The sequence below is a fragment of the Abramis brama genome (genome assembly GCF_963993115.1).
Source record: "Abramis brama genome assembly, chromosome: 11".
Lineage (NCBI taxonomy): Eukaryota > Metazoa > Chordata > Actinopteri > Cypriniformes > Leuciscidae > Abramis > Abramis brama.
In genome coordinates this window covers 40,149,550-40,167,994 of record NC_139973.1, presented here as the reverse complement: position 1 = coordinate 40,167,994, position 18,445 = coordinate 40,149,550, and the positions used below count along the sequence as shown (strand labels likewise).

At 37.2% G+C, this 18,445-nt stretch overlaps 1 long non-coding RNA gene across 2 annotated transcripts; it reads right to left on the bottom strand.

The window, feature by feature from the left end:
- Positions 1–9,183: 9,183 nt before the first annotated feature.
- On the bottom strand, positions 9,184–11,378 carry LOC311092299. 2 transcript variants are annotated; one of them, XR_014608229.1, is made up of 8 exons: positions 11,044–11,378; positions 10,631–10,736; positions 10,428–10,532; positions 10,229–10,320; positions 10,029–10,114; positions 9,830–9,925; positions 9,621–9,729; positions 9,184–9,318 (listed from the first exon to the last, which is right to left on the bottom strand). It is a non-coding gene; the product is annotated as an uncharacterized lncRNA (long non-coding RNA). The 2 variants fall into 2 exon arrangements; XR_014608230.1 differs by lacking the exon at positions 10,631–10,736 and having other exon boundaries at positions 11,044–11,375.
- Between the last annotated feature and the right edge of the window lie 7,067 nt (positions 11,379–18,445).

The window sequence follows — 18,445 nt, the reverse complement described above, 5'->3', positions numbered from 1 at the left end:
GCGCGTCTCAGTGATGACGCCACCGGCCTCGCGCCGTTCTCCCGCGGCCCTCAGCCTCGTCCTGCTCGCCACAGTAAACATGAGGAATGAATGGCGACTGTAGAACGCAAAAGACGAATCCCGGACATTTTGGGCGATCTCTAGAGATCCCTGGCAAATGCCTGGCAAACTCATCACGTGAGTAGGGTATAAACGGAGGTCGGAGCCAGCTGCAAATGGGTGGGTTAGCAGCAAGTGGGTGGAGCTTTAGCCGCAAGTGGGCTGTACATACTTACAGAGGATTTTGATTGGTTTATTTAGTTTCACCTGTGTTCTAGTAGCTATTGGTTTATGCTCCACAGTTGGTGGCGGTAATGTGTAAGTTTTGTTGCGATCCATCAGAAAACAAAGAAGAAAACCGCTTTCACATGTCAGCGTGCCGTTGAGATGAAGGGGTAAGCTTGTTGTACAGTTTTTAGTTTTGTAAAAAAGCATTATAAGTTCTTAAAAAGACAATTTAATAATGGCGTTTGTACACTGTTTTTAGTCTTGATTTATTAAAAAAGAATAAGGGTAAAGTGTATCCAAATAAATTTCTGTAGTTTTTTTAGTAGCACACAAATTGCAAAATCTGTAACGTGCATGACAAGATCTTTTCTGCATTCCATTTCTACAATTTGCTCTCCAGATTATGGATTCTGAAGACCATAATAAGGTATTGTGGCAATGTAATTTTTGTACGTTTTAGGACTGCATTGATTTTCAAATTGTATGTCTTAAACGTTTTGTAAATGGATTTGATATTAGAATACAACTCCTAACTTAATTGTACAATGCATGCACTTCTTTCTTTTAAAACTTGTTTTCATTGTAGGCTAGTTATGCTTTTTTATGCGTAATCCACAATGTAATGCAATGTAATTGAAACATTTGTTTTAATATCATAATTATTTTATAAAATGTATTACTCATAACAATCAGTGTAATAAATATGAAACTCATGTTATTGTGTTTTAGGTTCACTTATCAGTGAAAGATGTGCACGAGCTGTTGTAGCTGGTATTGTCAGCTTTTTATATTTTGCTGATTTTTTTTTTTTTGTCAAATTAAAAATTAGTGGATAATTTTATCACTTTTTTTTTATTCTAATCCTCTTTCAGAAGAAGAAGCCTGAAACCTATGGGAAAAAAAAAAACTGAACTTGCATATGAAAGTAAGAACTTTGATATGAAACAAAATACATATACTATGCTGGGTTTCAAAATAACTATAAAATTGTTCAGCTAATTTTAAATTAGGCCTACTTTATTTTAGCAGACAAAACCCCAGTTGTGCCCTCTGTTTTTAGCAAGGTATGCATAATCAATTTTAATGATGATTTAAAATGTGTATCATAGAACAATTCTAATCCACTTATATTTTTCTTTAAGGATGAGCTGTTAAAAGTCGATGACCCTCCATCATGTAGTTGAATAATGTTATATAATGTGCTTTTTAACATTTTTTAACAGCCTCTGCTAACTGTTGCTATCTTTTCAGTTATCAGGAGCGTTGCTGAAGAACATACTTCTTGAAGTTGTTCTTCAAGAAGGAGATGCTGCCTACATTCCCCTGTCATTGGCTTGCTCAAGGTTCAGGGACATAGTTGGGGATGACAATTTCAAGAATCAGGCACACTTCTTATGGCTAGAAAGTAATTATTGACATTAAAAAATAAAATGCATAACAAGAACATCATTGATAATGTTAGTTTAAAAGGTCTGGACACCATTCACTTGCATGGCATGGACCTACAGAGCTGAGAAATTATTCTTAATGTTTGTAAATGTTCAATGTCAACTATAAACCCTAGTTCTTATTGTACTTCTTGTGTATCCACCAGGTTATGCTGGGAAGGGAAAGTGAGGCAAGCTCCAGGGCATTTATTCAGAAACCTTCCACCCTGGATTTTGCAGTTTTCACTGCATGCAGATCAGTTCTAATGAGCTGATATAGTGTCCTTACAAATAACAAAAAAAAGACTAAAAATAATAAAATAAAATAAAATAAACACTTTTGCAATCAATTCTGAGTGACTTGTACATGATTTTATTCATTGAAAAAAAATAATTTATCCACCCTGAGATTCAAATGTGTAAAGCCCGTGAAATTGGTCCAATATGCCGGTCCGCCAATACACAGGGAAGGTTATCACGTGTTCTGTCCTTACTCGTGCAAAGTATTGGTTGGTTAAATATACAATAGATTTAGTTATGTATTCTCTCGTTAATTCATCTGACTCCATAAATGAAAGGTTTAATAATATCTGTGCCTCACTAAAAGTGAGCGAATGTTTGACTATTCCGTTTAACTCTTCAATGAAAATAATATCAAAGTCAGTTAGAATAATCAAATGTAACAATTTATTACGTCAGGTAAAAGATAATCGATACAAAACATCAAATTCTCTGGAATAAAGAAAAGAGATGCATACCCAACATTAAGAAATACGTGAGGCTGAGAGCTCTCACTCTCAACCTCACGGACCGATCTGAAGTACAGAAAAAGGCCCCGATCTCCCTGCTGTACTCCATTAAATAGACAGACCTCTTTCACATGTAAACATGTGCTAACAATAGTAAATTTGCATTCAGAGATCACACCTTCATGGGGGTGGGAGACCATTTGCTTGAGAGACTATCTCCCTTTGTGTGTAAACTCTTAAAACCTTATTACCTTTTGTTTTACTTATTCCGAAATGAGAGAATTGTACCAGTCGCACTGTGACATTTTAAACGATACCAAACATGAATATACTCTGTGATCATCATTCACATTAAACTATACATTTTCTTGGGTGAAACCAGGTGATCATCTGAGCATGAGAGAGAGGGGGTGAAGGGAGAGGGAAGGAGATGTAGATTAGGATGACTCGGAGGTGAGACTTTCGTCTCAATGGTGCACAAGGAATGGTAATCTCCAGAGAGGTCCTTTTGTCCTCTCAGGGTCTGGTCACCCCCAAAACAGACTGTCTGGAATTTCCTAATTTATCAATTCTTACAAATGTAACACAGAAGAACATTAGTCTGCTATTTAAAAAAAAAAAGCAGTAAAGATGGATGGTAACTGTTTTTTTTGTTGTTTTTTTTACATTAGCCAAATGTTTTTCATGTAGGCCTATTTACACATTCACTTCACTGAGTCCAATTGCATCACATTTTAATATGTTAATTTACTTGATACTGTAGAATTGTAGAATATGTAGCTAATATTCAGAAATATGCTTGAATAAAGCCTGCCCTACAGCATGATGAATTTAAAACACCGTCACTTTACGTATGGTAAAAGGTGTAAAGACGTGACTTCATCATTGACAGTGAGTGGTATTGGACACACACAATAATAACAAAGCTGTAAGAAATCAGACCATGATGAGCAACGTAATATTTGATTGTTTATTTTCATTACTGTCGCTACTTCCTGCCATACTCATTCACCGCCGTCCTCGGCTTGTGGATTTCCGCATAAGCTCCTCCCACTTGCGGCGTAAACTCCTCCCACTTGCACATTTGTGAAATCCCTCCTACTTGCGGCATAAGCTCCTCCCACTTGCGGCGTAAGCTCCTCCCACCTGCAGGTCTCCGGGCTGCAGCGATACATACATGGAGGCTGTTTCTCAATTCCAAGAACGCAAAGAACAGACTTGCGTTCTCTTTGAGACCGGTCTTGCCAGCCGACCTTGAAAGAACAAACTTGGAAGGACGCGAGAACACAGAACGCATCTTTATGAGAACTGAGATGTGCTGCGATCTTGCTGCTTAACTGACCATCTCGGCAAATAGCGATTCACGACCAAAGCGCAATAAATACAACACAACATCACAAACAAATGTCACAACCTATTAAACATTTCTTTCATATTATTATAGATATTGTTTTCATATAAGTTGAGAATATGTTGAGATTCTTTTTAATATGCTAATAAAAATACTGCCGCTTTCTTAAGGTCTTTATCACTTTATTAAAATTAAGCAAAAGAGACCGACAAATGTAAACTTTCACGAGCTGTCACGTATATCGAGCTTGCTGCGGGAATCTCTCAAGTGAGAACGAGAAGTTTGAAGCTTACAGCCTTCCGTACGTCGACTGCCCGCAGCGTCTTCTGGGATTTTTAACGGTTCGATTCTCTCAAGTCTGCATTTGATGCATCCTCGATGTCAAGGACACATCCGGGCACTTCATGCGTCCTCTGTACTTGCATTCTTGAGTATTGGAATTGAACTTTGACGGTTGATGATGACGTAGTACGAGAACACAAGGACACAAGATCACTGAAGAACGCATATTGAGAAACAGCCGGAGTGATCACAGTGGGTGTTTCTCAATATGCGTTCTTCAGCGATCTTGCGTCCTTGTGTTCTCGTTTTACGTCATCATTAACCGTCGAAGTTCAGACCCAATTCTCAAGAACGCAAGTACAGAGGACGCATGAAAGAACCCGGATGTGTTCTTGATACCGAGGATGCATCGAATGCAGACTTGAGCTAGTACTCGCCTGGTGTCCCAGAAGTCATTGCGGCCGGTTCCGAGTTCGTTCTTCCAAGGAAGCTTGGCAAGACCGGTCTCCACGAGAACACAAGTCCGTTCTCTGCGTTCTTGGAATTGAGAAACAGCCGTAGGCTTCTTCTTCTTTTTGATTTTTAACGGCGGCTGGCAACCAACTTAGATAGGTGCATTACCGCCACCTTCTGCTCCGGAGTGTGGAACAGAGTTTTACAATCTATTCACCAAACCCGTTTCTCTAATAAAATCGAAGAAGACTTTACTATTTATTTCACTTGCCCATTTTATTAAAACCTTAAAATTTATTTCCTGCTTTACATTCTTTCTTATTTCTTCTATCATTGTTCCTCTTTCTTGCTCATATCTTCTACACTCAAGAAATACATGAGTTACTGTTTCTTCAACCTTACAGATTTCACATAACCCGTTTGGGTGTTTCCCTATTATTTTAAGTTCATCACGTAGGCTAAGTTAGCCTTGTTGTTTTCAACTGCGCACTCTTACCGGTAGGCGTGGCCTCCTAGGGCAGCGAAGCAAGTGCATTCTGGGAGTTGTTGTCTTTCATCCACATAAGCCAAAAATACATTTTCTGGCTTTTCTCAGTCTAGAAAGCTCCAAATTCAAAAATTTCTTCACATTTCTTCTACTTAAATTACCTATTTTAAATACACATTCATCTTCCCAGAGGTGAAGTATCCCTTTAAGTGCACGCACTGAGATGAGAGCGGTATGTATCAACTCGTCTTAGTTAAGGTAATAACATAATATGAAAAAACGGTGAAGTATCCCTTTAATGGCTGTAATGCAGTTAGATGTTGTGAGAAGAAGGAGTCCCTCACGGTCGACTGCCACCACACATAATACAACAAAACATTACATAAAATAGTCTGGTCCTCTCTCCTCCTTCCTGATGCCTTCCGACCTTGGAATATTGGAATGTAAATGAACACTGTAAAAAATGTACCAATTTGTACAAAAGTACTTTTTTAAGTACAATCAACTTGACAGTCACTTCAAGTAAAATTATATTAAACTGACCAAAAAAAAATTCTTGCTAATTCACGTATAACTAGAAAAGTTGAAACTGCTTGAAACTTATGTTATTATTACATTTAGCAGATGCTTTGGTATTATTCTGTCAACTGATAGAAAAAGAGATTTGTCTGACTTGCCACTAAAAAAGTGGTCCGTGAAAGTGATTTTGTGCCTCTTTGGGATCATGGCACCATAAGGCGCTGTTCACTTGCAGGATGGCACGTATGTCTGAAGTAATGTTGTCATGATAGATTGATACATTTTGCAAGTATAAACCCTACAACAGCACCCCAGATTATTTCAACGCCAGATCCATGATGTTGACCTCCAATAACTGCACCAACAAGAGCTCCAACTAGAACCATCACTATCAGTAATGATTTTGGGAAGTCGATGTTGTTGTCATTTCTCACTGTAAAAGAAAGTAACACACATTAATCAGTGCTTCAGTAATTGAGAGAACAGCTTTAGGTTTAGTGGAGAAATACTCACTGTCAGGAGGAATGAAGTCAAGACTTTCACGTCTCCGCTGGACCTCACGTACTTCCCTCATCACGATCTGTTCACCATCTTGTAGATTCATCAATGGTGTCAAAAAAAAAAAAAAAAAAAAAAAAAAAAACATTCACAGAAAATGTTGCAGTATTGCATGAAGGTGTAGCGCCCATGATCACAGTACAAACATACTCACTGTCAGGAGGATTACTCTGTATCGGTCTGAGAGCATGTTCAGAATATGGTCTTCCTTGTTCTTGTTCCTGTTCATCTTCGTCCTTTTTCTCAGTCGGTTTATTTTCTTGTGAAGAAATCACAATGATTCTCATGTAATTAATATTATTCCATAATGGTGTCTAATCATATTATTTTATTGTATAAATGAATCACACAGAAGGATTGACCTACCTTTAGGATGTGTATCAGCCATGATCTCAGTGTGTGAAGCTGTTTTTGCTCTTCATGAAACTGATAAGAAAACACACAGTCGGTTCTACAGGTTTCGCTGAATACACACAGACATTTTATCTTGCCTAATCATAAAAGACGTAACTATTTTGTAGCACTTATTATGCTAATGTGTAGTATGATTGATTAGTTTGTTAGCTCTGGGTTCACCGAGAACAGAAACACTGCAGTCATTATGAGTTTACCATGTTTAGGACATTTTTCCTTTATTTCTGTATTAAACCACTTTCATTAATGCCGTTTATGGTGTTTGTGAACTTTGAACAATACTTTACCCTGGTAAATTAATCCTTATGACTGTCTTGTCTGGGCGGTGTGTTCGCAATGTGTGTTAGAGTTAAACATGCTAACATATCACACTGAAGTAGGCTTTAAATGAACATTTATTTAAAATAAGTTTTTCTTTGGCAAAATGACATTTCCTTAAAGCCTAAACACTGGCTTTACTCCCTTCAACCTTAAATGATCACTGTTTCATTACATCATTGTTGGAAAACACTCTTATCAGAATCATTTCTGTTAAGCTTGTGTATATTTTTAGTTAAATCTGTTAAATTTATAAAGCAATATCCTCCTGGGAACCAGAAATAGACTTTTATTTTATTTTTTTGTGAATTTCTCTGACATCATTCATATCACATCATATATAAAGAGCACATTCAGAGATACCAAATGTTATGGCAATTTTTAGATTTTCATTGATTTACAGTATTGATTTTCATTTACTTTCAGTAAGACATTGAAATGACTCTTTGTTGGACTGTACATGGTCTGCCAACATATGACTAATGTGTGTGTGTTTTTTTTTCCGTTTAAACGCTGGGAAACAGGTGAGACGTCAGGAGGAGGCAGATTGAAAAGGTGCCTATGTCCCCTAGGGTCAGAGGCCGTCCAATTTAGAACTTGTGAGTTTGTAAGAATAAACTCAGCAGGATTAGATCACTAGCAGAGAAACCTTCCCTTGTTTAGATAAGGGCCTGTAAGCAGAAGACCTTGAAAGCAGTATAAAGACTCCTCTGCCCTCCCTTCCTGGTCGCACTTGTTTCACAGACTGTACTTTTGACTTCTGTGTGGCAACTGGGCCTTCTTGCAAGAATAAACTACTTTTTAATGATCATTTGAATTTCAGAGTGTCTCTTACACAGTGATTGATTGTTTAATGAATATTTTTGCCACAACAATTGGTGTCAGAAGTGGGATTCCTTGGATGTGCCCTTCGGACCCGAGAGCGGACGGTGAATTGGCCTCCTGGACTCAGAGTCACAGCCCTACCCCGAACAGTTTTGAGGGATGAGGGGCCGTTCCGCCGGGGTCCGGAGGAAGCAACCACTGGAATTAAGAAAACGAACCGTGGCAACAAAACATCTCTGGTAAGAGACAGCTAAATTATTTTCTTTTTGGGGGTTCAAAAATGATGAGTGAACGTGAACCATGTTGGCTGAGTTTGCTTTTGGTACGAGCGAGAGGTGATTCGGATAATCACAATTGAGGGAGAAATTGATCTGACGGTTTCAGACCGGTTTCTACCAGACTTAGCTCGTTGGTGGACAGGGGTCCACTGGTGATTCAGGGGAATCATAACTGTTGATTAATTAGTTTTGCTCAAAATCTCTGTAAAACCTGTGGGAAATCTTGTAAAGGTGGGCAAAAGAGCCACATCAAATTGATTAACTTGTTTGCTCTTGATACGAGCAGAGAAAGGTTTTTGAGTAGGGAACTGGTCGGTCGGACCCAGACCGGTTTCTAGCGAACCTAGCTCGTGGGTGGGCAAGTGAATCAAAATTAATCAAGCGCTAGGGAGCGCTCATGGGAAGAGTTTGAGCAAAACGTAATTACAGAACTGCAGCATATTTGCTGAAACCCGTCCGATTTCGGGTTTTTAAGATAAAGATCGGATCTGCTGAAGACGTTCAGCAGATATTGTAGGACACGTGTCGAATTGTGAAATCCAGAAGGCAGATTCAGCCAAAATGGGGTCATCTAACAGTAAATGCGACCGGTTTTGTACACCGGTTTACAGTCAAATGAAGAAAAATTATGCGAAAGTTGATTAAGTACCACACTGTAAAACCCAACAAGTTAACTCAACTCAAACCGATTAAGGAAACTAATTGCGGCAAACCATTTAAGTTTTAAAATAAATACATATGAGTATTGTGAACTTATATATATTGAGTCATATTCACTCATAATTTAGTGTTCGTTTAGTCATTCATTTTGAGTATATGTAACTTGAATATTTTAAGTTCATTCCATTAAACTTTTAAAGTAATTTAAACCATTTAAACTAACTGGTTTGAGTTCATTTAATAAATCTAATCAAGTCATAACAACTATATAGCTACTCAAATGGTTTTAGGAAACCGATTGCGGTAAATGATTTAAGTTGATTAAACTCAAATTAATAAAGTTTTATAAGACAAAGGAAAAACATTGGTATAAAGCAGGGTTCCTCAAACTCGGTCCTGGAGGGCCACTGTCCTGCACAGTTTAGCTCCAACCCTGATCAAACACACCTAGCTGTGAGTTTCTAGAGATCCTGAAGACATTGATTAGCTTGCTCAGGTGTGTTTGATCAGTGTTGGAGCTAAACTCTGCAGGACAGTGGCCCTCCAGGACCGAGTTTGAGGAACCCTGGTATAAAGAAATGGTCAAAGAAAAGGATGCAGTTATTAATAGTATTTATTGAAAAATAATTTATTTTACAAAAGGTTCTCAGTGATGAATGTTGTGAAAGATGGTCAGTCAGTCTCCTCACTGTCCAAAATACAAAACTGCACATGACTTCTGTCTGGCGAACTGTGAATAAACAAACAAACAAAAAAAACATTAATCTTCCACTGACAAAACTGGTTTACTCACAGCATAAATGCTAGAATAGAGGTTATGCGTGACGTCACCGTCGGCTAAGTGGCAAAAAGACTGAGCGGCAGCATTTGTTTTCACTATAAAAACACACAAACACATCTAAAATGGAAAAGAGCTTTGAGATTGACAGTACAACTAGATTTGACAAGATCCAAAATGACTTACATTGCATTTCAAGGTGCACATTTTACATTCTTATCAGTTCTCAGTTCTTGCTTTCCCTGGGAAATTACCTTTTTCTTTAGTTTTTGCCATGTGAATGACAGTCACTGGAGGATAGTCAGTCAGTCTTCTTACTGAAATAGATCCAAAAATGCGCAGGACACGTTTGTCTATTTTGAACTGTGAAAAAAAAAAAAAAAATAATAATTAATACATTTTCCACTGACAAAAATGTAATTTACTCACAGCATAATAAATAGAATAGGTCAGTTTGTAGTACCTTTTTCTTTCATTTTTGCCACGTGAATGACAGTCGATGTGGAGGATAGTCAGTCAGTCTCCTCACTAGACCCTAAATTGCACGGAACACGTTTGTCTGCAAATACGTGAGAAAACACAAAAATATGAATTACTCTTACACTGACAAAACTGTAGTTTACTCATCATTATAAATGAGGAAATATGTCAGCTTGTATTACCTTTTTTTTTTTTTTTCGTATGAATGACGGTCGGTGGTTGATAGTCTCCTCACCGATATCCAAAATTGCCCAAGGGACACATTTGTCTATGGCAAAATGTGAGAAAAAACACAAAATATTAATTAGTTTTCCACTGTAAAAAAAATTGGTTTACGTTACTCACAGCATAATAAATAAAGGAATAAGTCAGCTTGTATTACCTATTTCTGCAGATGTTGCCATGTGAATGACGGGCGGTGGATGGTAGTCTCAATCACTGATAATGATCCAAAATGGCTCGGGACACTTTTGTCTAAGCAAAAATGTGAGAAAACACACAGAAATTAATTAATCTTCCACTGAAAAAACTTAAGTTTACTCACAGCATTATAAATGAAGAAATAGGTCAGCTTGTATTACCTTTTTATTTAGTTTTTGCCGGGTAAATGTCGGTCGGTGGACGATAACGTTATAGCTGCAGTCTCCTCACAATATCCAAAATTGCGCGGGACACGTTTGTTTACGCTAAAATGAGAAAACACAAAAAAATATTAATTTTCCACTTCTGTGGTTTACTCACAACATAATAAATAAAAGAGTATGTCAGCTTGTATTAACGTTACCTATTTCTTTAGTTTTTGCCGTGTGAATGACGGTTAACGTTAGCACTAGTGGAGTCAGTCAGTTTCGTCCTCACTCATAAATATCCAAATTTGCGCGGGACACGCTCTGTAAAAATGTGACAAAACGCACACACATATAAATTACTGTTCCAGTGACAAAACTGTCGTGTACTCACAGTACAACTAACTTACTGCCGCTGATTAAAAAAAATCTCTAAGTTAGTGCTAAATGCAATGTCGCATTGGCTTGGCGTTTCTGTGACGTGACACAAATGGCATAACTTAGTCTTATTACAGTAGTTAGTAGCCTACGTTACTTTAGCTAGTCGGTCTTCTTAAGATGAAGAGTAACGACAATACAACGTTAAACGTACAAGTGCTCTAAAGAGGACGAAGCATTTTGCCGTGCTTACCTGTTAAATCTCTCCATGGCCGCCATTCTGTTCCGACTCCGAGTTACTTCGTGTGTGAGCTGAGCTGTGGGGGATGGGCAGATTGAAATAAATACGCGGGGTTTTCCGGTGCGTGAGGGAGAACGCCGTAGAGAGACCTAAATGTAGGCTTCAAATGAAGCAGAAAATGTTAAATGTATTTATTTAAGTGTTTATTTCATCTCCTTATACAAAAGTAATTTCTTGAAAAATAAAATTTAAAAGCTAAAATAACAAATAGGTTATTCATAACTTATTCGGTTTAAGTTCTGCTTAATACATTGCAGTTTTTGAGTTAATATCACATATTTTATTAAGTTAAACTAACTTTTTAAAAAAAATAAGTTAAATGTACTCATTTAGTTTAGTAACTTTCAGTCTTAGGTTTTACAGTGCATGATTTTCCCAGGGAGGGAATGTTAAGTGTCACTAGGCTGACAGCGGTGAGAGACTCGATGGAAGAGGGAAGTGAAAAACAAAAGGTTGTTGTGTGAGAGACGTGTGGATTGTAAGCAAACAATCGTGTACTGGTTAGATGAGGTAGAGCGAAAAGAAGGGAAAATGATGCAGAAGGAACTGGCATGTAGGGAAAGTTGAGAAGAAATGTATGCAAAATGTATGGTATAAAATAAAATTTCTGATAGAATTTATGGAACTATTTATGAACGCCTGTTAAGTCAAATTAAGTGATGTAAAATAAGGAATGAAGTTTTTATTAAGCAGAATGGGGAACAATTATATTTTACTGGTAAAATAGTGATGTCTAGAGAATTTTCATAACAAGAGTTGAAGGAGCAAGCAGCTATAATGGCTGTCTGTGCGATTTAGAAATTGAGATATAAGTAATGATATTTTGTTTTTTGTGAAACAGCAGAGATAAGTGGGACTGAGAAAATAATGATAACATTAAGTTGAATCTGCAGACTAACCATTTGATAGAGGAACATTTAATGAAATTGATGGCATAAAGTACAAATGTTTATACTTTATGAAGAATCCTGAAACAAACAGTGAAACAGAAGAGAGCAAACGCTGTAAGCAGCTGTGCTCTGAAGCTTTGACTTCAAAGAAATGTGAAGTTAAAAAAAAAAAAAAAAAAAAAAAAAAAAATGTTTATTGAAAACCCTTATGTTGAGTGATTTTCTGTGCAACTTATGGAAATGAATGTGCTGCCAATAATAATGATGAAGATTATGATTTGGCTGTTGTGATTGAATCCGCCACTGGTGGACTGTAAAAGAATACAGAGAACTGCTTATCAGTGGCTCTGTTTACATTCCTGATGGGGACACACTGCTTCAAGGGTGTGCAGTAAGTTGGAGCCGTTTGCAAGCTCAATGATCAAACTATAGGCAAAGAGAGTGTTTTAATTGTGGTCAGCAGGGCCATTTAGTCCGTAATTGTAAATGGACACTCAGAAAAGAAAGTGATAACGTGAAAGTGACGTGTATTAATGTGGGTTTTTGAAAGTAGAACAGTATTTAAATGACGATGTTAAAGTTTTCGTCTGAGAAAGAATTAAGAATGTGAACGCAGTGCTACAGAAAGTGAAAAGAATGTGCAAGTAAATAAGGGAGAAAAAGGCGTTGAAGGAAAGTTAATAGATGGAAGTCGTAAGAAGATTGAAGGTTAAAAGAAGGTTGAAAGATTTAAGTCGTAAGGGAATCCTTTTGAAGGAAAGAGCTAGTGAATTGATGAATACAGGTTGATGTAAAATTAATGACTCCAACAAATGAGTTGCAAAATATTTTAAAAGTACCGGTAACTAAAAGGATGATTGTGTTTTGAATGAAACACTTTGATAAGGTTTTAGATGATATAGAGAGACAAATCTAATGAGTTGTATCACAACTTGTAATAAAATGCATCACAAGCAGAGAGGGCAGCCTCAAAAGTTAGTGTGAATCCTAAAAGAAGATTGATAAACTCCAAGAGAAAACACTGAAGTCAGGTATTAAATTATGGTAATTGAGAACCTGACAACTAAAATTGAGATGAAATGTGAAACGCTATTAAGAACTAGAATAATTATTATTCTTTCTCTAAGATAAAATAAGCAGAAGCAGTGTTACGGGATTAACAGTTGTTAAATGTAAAATGTGTAGAAAGGCATCTGATTAAAAAACAGATTGTTAGTGTTTTGAACGTGGAGGAATAGTGTTGACCATGAAAGAACTAGGAGCTGATGTTTTGGTTTCAAAAGATAAGCTTGTGATTTGCTGAAACAGTTTGCTTATCTGAATCTGGTGTGTGCTGTGGCTGAAACAGCCAGTGCGACAGAGACACAATCTGAGTGGAAATTTGTAATGTAATGTCTAAATTCCCTGATGTGGGCAAAAGACAAATATAAAATATGGTTGTTTGAAAATACAAGTGTAAATTCTGGCAAAGATGCCTTACTGCTGGGCTAGAGTTAAAAGATGGTAGATAAAGTTTGATTTTAGACGTTTATGAGAGATAAGTATCAGTCCTAAATGCCTCAGAGTCTCTCTCTCATTCAATGTCAGCTAAAAGCTGTTATGTTTTATAAGTGATAATAAGCTATTTATAGTGAAGCACATTGTTTTAGTTGAAAACCATAGACATGGGTGTTAAAAGAAATCATGCTACAAGGCAGTTCAGATTTCATACATTTAAAGGGAAATTTGTAAATGTTTTAAGAAGTAAACTGAATGACTTTAAAGAAGTCTTAAACGATAGAAGTGACATTTTTGACTAGACCAGTAACTTCTTTGTCTGATTTTAGCCTCCACCATGAAACAGGGCTGATGGCTCTGGTTACAGATGTAACAGTACACTGAATGGACGTTGTGATAACTAAATTTACTGAGTGTAAGCTCAGTATTGCGATTTTGCTGATTTGAAGATGTTTAAAATATTTAAGTGATTAAATACTGTTGTTATTAACCTGTCTCCCTGTGTTAACACTATTAGGCAGTCCAAAGTGCTCTGGTGACTCTTGAATGTGCCTTTCCTAAGCTCCAGAAAACAACTGAGTCTGTTGGGGAAAACTGATTTCGTGATAAGAAAGAGCGGTTACCAGTGTGCACGAAGTGGCTACTCAAGGACGGGTAAGAACCTTTGGCCAGAGGTCAACCTAAGACAGGGGGTCACGCCGACACTGGCCATCTCCTGAAGGGAGGTGTTTTTATGTGAGAAAGGTATTAGAGTTGAGCAGGTGACTGTGAGGCCAGCAGCATCAGCAGATCACTGAGAGGGGAGATGGGCTGTAAGGAGTTACGGCAGTCTGACCCAGAAAATGTGAGTTCCTCTATATACCACTCACCAGAAACCGCATTTATTGTATGGCTTGTTTTTCATTATGACAAGTGTCTGCAACAATGCCAGGGGACAACACCCTGAAGAGAAGATAATTATAGGTAAAGAGCTGATGGGAATGGGCTTTCAAGAGCCAGCTGAGACCGCGAGGTGATTGTCATTATTTGTTGTGGAGACAGTAACAAAACTTAATTTATGTCAGGAACATGATGATGGTTGTCTTATGGGCAAGGAAAAAAGGAAAATTATAGAAATGTTGATATTGAAATAATATATATGTAAGATAGTTTTAACTCCTGAAGGTCGCTAGACATGGTGGTGGCTAAAGATGAAGACAGCTTGTGATGAGTCAAGAGAAATTTCTGGATAACAAAGGTTAGGTGAATTGAGTATTTAAACTAAAGATAACCTTAGAAATGCTCATAGCATGATGTATTTTAGATTGTTGTAATGGTACTAATTTGAGTAAAAATTTGTATTTTAACATTTGTGAACTATTAAGGGTTCTAGACTATGATTCATTTAGCTACAGTCTTAGAGGGCTGTTGAAAAGATAATTTGTGAGAGAGTGGAGGACTGTTTCTGTTATCAGCCTGTTAAAGTAAGCTGAAGCAAAATAATGATAATGAACCAAAACAACCCAGCTGACTTTTCTAAGAGAAAATGAATAATGAACAAACGTGCTTTGAAACTGGTAAAGAGACCATGTAAAATTAGATAAAAGCTACAGGAAAATGAGAAGTTTAAAATCTTACTTAAAATTTAAATATGTTTAGAGAAAACACCAAAATATATGAATATGAGAATATGAGCGGTTCATAGTCAGGTATGCATGTACAGGTATGTGTGTGTTTGATGGTGTCAGCATTGTATGTTTTGTGAGAGTTAATTCATGTTTGGTATGTGTTAGTTTAGAGCAGCTATTCCATCTGAATAGTGTGTATATGGTGTCATTAACCTCTGGAATGAGTGTTCTATCATTACAGATGGGTTAAGGCAAATTACAAAGTTTAAAGAAAATCTGATGAAAAGATAATACAGAACACGGGGCAAGTTTTAAGTTGATTAGCCATCAAGCTCTGTCTGGCAGTAATTAATTTTGTCATTTGTGGTGTTGATTTAAATTACTTTCTGGATCAGTTTAAGTATTTATGTAAATTGGAATCGTTGTAGATCATCGTCCATCGTGGGTTGATATAAACGAAAATGTTATAGATTTGATGGCAACAACAAAGTGACACATTGGCTAAGTCAATATCAAATTTTCCAGATAGCTCCTAACATTTATGATTATTGTGAACAAAGGAGGAGAATGTTGTTTGACTGATACTGACCAAGTCTGTACACCACGACCTGACCTGATAGAAACAATTGATGACTTTGACATTGGAGAATGTGTGTAGATGACTGACTTAAGAGACTAAATAAAAGGCCTGAAAAACAGTGAGACTCAGGGCCAGTGCCCTTCAAATTATTAGATAAGAAGATGAGATTGTGGCTTACGTAATGTTTTGTTTCAGAGGCAGAGAAAGATGTCTGGGGGAAATTTGGCTGAAGGACAACGTTTGGGTTAGTGTTGAAAACTTTGTTTACCCAAACACCATTATGTTAAATTGATGCATGAGTTGGATCATGCAATCAAAAGGGGGATGGTAACAATTGCCATACCAAGGGGTTCAGATTTGATGAATGCAATCGCACAGGTGGGACAATAAATGTTGGGAGGACACAGGGTTTAATTGGGAAAAAGCCCTGCAAGAAGCCATTCTAATGCCTAACAAAATTGCTGTCTGTAAGTGTCAGTCAAAAAGGACTGTTTCAACAGGAAACGCCAGGGCAGATTCGGCAGCGAAGGCCGCAGCAGCACAGCAGACAAAAGAAACTATGTGTACTTTACTATCTGACAATAACCTCGACGGTTGTTTTTCTTTACAGAGCATGCAGACTTTTGATACAGGGCAGACTGTGCCAAGTAAAATGATTGCTATGGATGAATGTGGCTAACTGTCCTGGCCTGAGTTATTATTGTGGCAGAAAGGTGCACACCTGAGCAATGCGTAACTTAAAATTTTCCCTTTGCAGAATGTCAGGATGGATTGTGTCGAACAGAACTGATTCTGTTCCAAATGTATAAATATTGTTTTGTTGACATGAGCAAAGTGGGTTGAGTGTGTTTCAGGGAAAACAAGGACCCTGAGTGCTATTCAGTGAGCAAAATTATCTGGTGACAATATGTTTCAGGCTGTTGATTCAACAGGTCACACCAGAAGGGACGGCCGGGGGCATTCGTATTGCGCCGCTAGAGGTGAAATTCTTGGACCGGCGCAAGACGGACAAGAGCGAATTGAGAGGAACGTCCATGGGGCAACGAGATGGTCAACACATCTGGAGGAAGATGTGGACCAACTAATGGTTTAAGTTTAGCAGAATAATTTGTTTTGTGATTATGTTGATGATTTTATTTGATTAAATCAAACTAGGGCTTAGTATTGATATAGATCTAATGATTTGATTGGTGCAAATGTTTTCAGGAAAAGTATAAAATCTATTAAATGATGTGAAGTACGGTAATAAGCAAAAAGTCAGAGTTAATTTTTAACAAACACATTGGATAGAATGGATAAAATCATAAAACTCTTCTGGTTAGATTTTATTAAATAGTGTATTAAATAGAGCTTACTAAGTAAAACCATTGCCCGATTGAATTAAAAGTTAACAAAATATGGTTAGGAAATATGTAGATGGGTGTGGATTAATGGAAAGGGCTGAATGTAGGATAGGAGTTATGATTGTATGTGTTATTCTGATAATTTTGTTATTCATGGGTGAATACGAGTACTGGAATGTCTGTTCAATTGGTGAAAATCACAGCCTATCCCAAGGATGAACAAAATTAAGCAGATGGTGGAAGTAGTGGAAGCTACAGTAACGTGGTAAATTGGGGGGTGTTTTTCATTTTCCTATTTTCTTACTTTCTAAATTCTTTCTTTCTAAGGACGATGATAATGTGTAAAGAGGGTTGAAAACAGTAGCCATCCGTGTTACGAGGTGGCATACAAGGACAGGGTTTGAATTGAGGGATATTTTATATCTATCTTTTCTTTGTGTAATAGTTTGCTGAAATCAACAAGGGGTGTTGAATTGATATGTGTTGAACTGATGTGTTGTTTTCCTACTAAATATAACCTACACTTTTTCTTGTTTATACTGAGATGACTGAGGGTCCGATCTAGAGTGTTGGGGATGCAATAACAGTGCTTATTCGTCTAGCCCGGTTTCAGAATAAACCTTTATTTGCTTGCTATAAAATTAAGGGCCTATCCTTACAAAAACAGCCTAAGCTTATTTCATTTTTAATCCTTTCTTTTCCTACAAGTTTAAAGAAGAGTGATCAGTCATATGAAAATCAGAGAGTTGCAGTATTAGTATTATTATTTTTATTATTGATTGATCAGTTATCAATAAATGATAAAAAGGGGGAAATGTTATGGCAATTTTTAGATTTTCATTGATTTACAGTATTGATTTTCATTTACTTTCAGTAAGACATTGAAATGACTCTTTGTTGGACTGTACATGGTCTGCCAACATATGACTAATGTGTGTGTGTTTTTTTTTCCGTTTAAACGCTGGGAAACAGGTGAGACGTCAGGAGGAGGCAGATTGAAAAGGTGCCTATGTCCCCTAGGGTCAGAGGCCGTCCAATTTAGAACTTGTGAGTTTGTAAGAATAAACTCAGCAGGATTAGATCACTAGCAGAGAAACCTTCCCTTGTTTAGATAAGGGCCTGTAAGCAGAAGACCTTGAAAGCAGTATAAAGACTCCTCTGCCCTCCCTTCCTGGTCGCACTTGTTTCACAGACTGTACTTTTGACTTCTGTGTGGCAACTGGGCCTTCTTGCAAGAATAAACTACTTTTTAATGATCATTTGAATTTCAGAGTGTCTCTTACACAGTGATTGATTGTTTAATGAATATTTTTGCCACAACACCAAATGTTTGGAAGTTTCACAGTGAAAACTGCCTTTCCTTGGACTTTACAAATGACTGACATTAATTTAGAGATCAAGCAACACTCTTATGGAAATATGATCATATTTTTGTAA